Consider the following 4,261-nt stretch of genomic DNA (forward strand, 5'->3'; position numbering starts at 1 on the left):
CATACCCTGTTTAAGAGACTCTATTGCTTTCATAATGACACTGTTTTCCACTTCTTCCGGAATATGGCGTTCAAGTCCTTCTGTCGTAAGATCACTGGGATCTGGTGTTTTCATGTTGTTTTTCAGATTGTTGGAGGAATTTTTGCCTTGGCGCCTGCCCATCTCTTCCTTCAGATGCTCTCCAATGGCTCTTCCCTCCGCTGGGTCTTCTATTGGATTAGTGTCCCTTGCTATCCAGGAATCACTTTGCCTGCAGTCTTAGCTTGCTGCAGGCAGGCTATTAGAACAAAGGGACTTCCTTCCCTTTGCACTCACCACCTGTTCCGACCCGCGGTGCCCACCCCGGCTGAGATGGAGGAATTTAAGCCCCGAAAAAGGGAGAGAGGACGGGAGGGGTTTGAGGCCGAAAGCTGGGATGGCGTAGCAGGAGAGAGGGATTAGCTGGGGGAAGCTGCCCCTTTGGAGCAGCCAGGGAGATAAGGATGGCGGGAATATTGTGTGTTCCCTAACCGGACTTGTATGGTGGATAACACACTTACCCCTCCACAGGATCAGAGCCCCTCGCTGGTCAGAAGACTCCCTGCCTGCGGTCTAAAAAATATGGAACGCTTCACGAATTTGCGTGTCATCCTTGCGCAGGGGCCATGCTAATCTTCTCTGTATCGTTCCAATTTTAGTATATGTGCTGCCGAAGCGAGCACAATTTTATACTTCTAAGAATGTGGTTGAGGATAGAAGGGAAAATAATACAGAATAGTCTTGGAAAAGGAGCAGTTTCCAATGTGAAAAGTCCTACAAAGGAACTATGTCTGAATAACACAAACAGGATATGAGGGAGAGAGAGCTGGTTCAGAAGGTAAAAGCTCCTGTTGAACAAAGACTCAAGGCCACTGCCCCAAGTTTAGAGCAGACTCCAGAGACTTCTCTCGAGTCTGGTGTGGTATGAGCATATGTATCTCTGGTCCAAAGCAATAATGCACTATTGTAAAGTAAGGTGTGAAAGCTTCCTGTTTTCTTTTCTGTTGCGCTGATTCCTAACAGGGAGATGATCTAAAGAAGATCTTTGTGAGGAACGGTGAATCCCAATACCCAGGGATGGAAACACGAGGAGGAAACATAGCTAAAACAAAGGGATGTAGCTGGGAGACTGCTGCTGATACACAGATCATAGAGAAGATCTGGACTTCCCGTGCGTCCTGGAAAACTAACAGAAAAGTTTTAGTCCAGGCTGACGTTATTTAACATCAACTTTCAAATGCTTTGTTTGAATGTCATCATGAAGAAATTTTATCTTCATTAAGTTCACTTATTTATTTTTGATATTTCTGTGGAATTCCTAGGGAGTGATGAGGCTATTTCAGACCAGGATGATAATATTGATAATGTGTACAACTTAACTAGCAGATAATAGCATATTAGTAGACATGACATAGTTTAATGGTGTCCATGTGTGTCCGTGTGTGTGCGTGCGTGCGTCTGTGTGTGTGTGTGTGTGTGTGTGTGTGTGTGTGTGTGTGATATGCTGCAGGGAAACATAAGAAGGCATTGAGAGCGAACACAGGTTCTTTTGGCTTTAGCATGGGAGTGAGTGATGGTGTTTTTACCAGGATGAGGAAGATTGATGGAAAATCATGCAGTGGGCTAAATCAAAAAGTTCTGTTTTAGACATATTTAATTTAAGATGCCCATTCGTCATTCAGGTGACACTTTGGATTATGAATTTGGAGATCAGGGGAGTTCCACCTGAGGACAGATGTTTGGAACTCATTATCTAATTCATTGTAGTTCAAGCAAACCAACTGGGTAACATGATATAAAACACCTTTTAGAGGAGCAATATAATAGAGATCAAACCAAGAGTTCAGGGTTACTTCAGTTTTCAAAGGCTGGACAGGAGGGAAGCTGAGAAAGAAGTGGAAAATATAGTATTATGTAAAACAAGAATGAAAGACAGAATTTAGATTGAGGCCTGAAATCTTTGTGCATTTCCAATAAACTTGGAGAGCACTGTGAATTTAAAAGACACACTGTAAGCAAAGTAGAGAGGGCAAAACCTTGAGAAAGTTTAGGGCAAATGGGAGATGAGAGTCATTGAGAGCACTTGGTTATAGTTTCCCTGTGAAAGGATGAGAATGGAAAAATAGACAACAAAGTTACTCCACAGACTAGGCTCTGATTTCAATAAAAGTGAAGAGCGTCATGCTGGAGGGATGGCTCAAGTCTTCCAAATGACCCAAATTCAATTCTGAGTTTCCAGGTCACATTTACAACTGCCTGTATCTCCAGCTCCAGGGGATCCAATTACTTCTGGCCTCTGTGAACATAACTTTCACATGTACAAAGATATATATAGATATACACATATACAGATTAAAGAAAGAATATTAAGAGCTGCAAAGGAAAAAGGTCAAGTAACTTATAAAGGTAAACCTATCAGACTTACCCCAGACTTTTCTATGGAAACCATGAAAGCCAGAAGGTCCTGGATAGAGGTACTGCAGAAACTAAGAGACCATGGATGCAAGCCCAGACTACTTTACCCAGCCAAGCTATCATTCACTATCAACGGAGAAAACAAAATATTCCAGGATAAAAATAAATTTAAACAATTTGTAGCCACAAATCCAGCCTTACAGAAAGTAATATAAGGAAAATCACAACCCAAGGAATCCAACATTGTCAACACTGCCTACAATAACCCAGACATCTAGCGACCCTTCACTAGCACAACTCAAAGAAGGAAAACACATACACTCTATTACCCCCCCCAAAAAAATGACTGGAGTCAACAACCAATGGTCATTAATATCTCTTAATATCAATGGACTCAATTCACCTATAAAGAGGCACAGACTTAGAGATTGGATACGAAAACAGGATCCAACATTCTGCTGTTTACAAGAAACACACCTCAACCACAAAGACAGACACCTACTCAGAGTAAAGGGTTGGGAAAAGGTTTGCCAAGCAAATGGACCTAAGAAAGAAGCGGGTGTGGCCATTCTAATATCTAACAAAATCGACTTCAAACTAAAATCAATCAGAAGAGATGGAGATGGACATTTCATACTCATAACAGGAACAATTCATCAGGAGGAAATCTCAATCCTGAATATCTATGTCCCTAATATAAAAGCACCCACTTATGTAAAAGAAAAACTTTTAGAACTCAAGGCAGTCATCAAACCACACACACTAATAGTAGGAGACTTCAACACACCACTCTCACCAATAGACAGGTCAATCAGACAGAAACTCAACAGAGAAATAAGAGAATTACTAGAGGTAATGAATCAAATGGACTTAACAGATATCTATAGAACATTCCACCCAAATAGGAAAGAATATACCTTCTTCTCTGCAGCTCATGGAACCTTCTTGAAAATTGACCACATACTTGGTAACAAAGCAAACTTCCACAGATACAAAAAAATATTAGTAACCACCTGTGTCTTGTCGAATCACCATGGAATAAAGGTAGAATTCAATAACAATTCGAACACCAGAAAGCCTACAAACGCGTGGAAATTGAACAGTCAACTACTGAATCATCCCTGGATCAAGGAAGAAATAAAGAAAGAAATTAAAGTCTTCCTTGAATTTAATGAAAATAAAGATACAACATACTATGGGACACGATGAAAGCAGTGCTAAGAGGAAAGTTCATAGCACTAAGTGCCCAATTAAAGAAAACAGAGAAAGCACACATTGGAGACTTAACAGCACACCTGAAAGCTCTGGAAAAGAAAGAAACAGACTCACCCAGGAGGAGTAGAAGACTGGAAATAATCAAACTGAGGGCTGAAATCAACAAAATGGAAACACGGAAAACAATCCAAAGAATCAACGAAACAAAAAGTTGGTTCTTGGAGAAAATCAACAAGATTGACAAACCCCTATCCAAACTAATCAAACAGCAGAGAGAGAGCACTCAAATTAATAAGATTAGAAATGAAAAGGGGGACATAACAACAGACACAGTGGAAATTCAGAGACTCATTAGATCTTATTACAAAAGTTTATATGCCACAAAGTTGGAAAATGTAAAAGAAACGGATTGGTTTTTAGATAAATACCATTTACCAAAATTAAATCAAGACCAGGTGAACAATCTAAATAGATCTATTAGTCGCGAAGAATTAGAAGCTGTTATCAAAAACCTCCTGACCGAAAAAAGCCCAGGGCCAGATGGTTTCAATGCAGAATTCTACCAGAACTTCCAAGAAGAGCTGATACCTATACTCCTTAAGGTATTTCACAA

General features: G+C 40.4%; 1 non-coding gene across 1 annotated transcript; it reads right to left on the reverse strand.

Moving 5' to 3' along the window:
- Positions 1–594: 594 nt before the first annotated feature.
- LOC148117594 (U6 spliceosomal RNA) lies at positions 595–701 on the reverse strand. Its single transcript, XR_015736884.1, has one exon. It is a non-coding gene; the product is annotated as a U6 spliceosomal RNA (small nuclear RNA).
- Between the last annotated feature and the right edge of the window lie 3,560 nt (positions 702–4,261).

Source organism: Myodes glareolus, chromosome 27 (genome assembly GCF_982192425.1).
Source record: "Myodes glareolus chromosome 27, mMyoGla1.1, whole genome shotgun sequence".
Classification (NCBI taxonomy): domain Eukaryota; kingdom Metazoa; phylum Chordata; class Mammalia; order Rodentia; family Cricetidae; genus Myodes; species Myodes glareolus.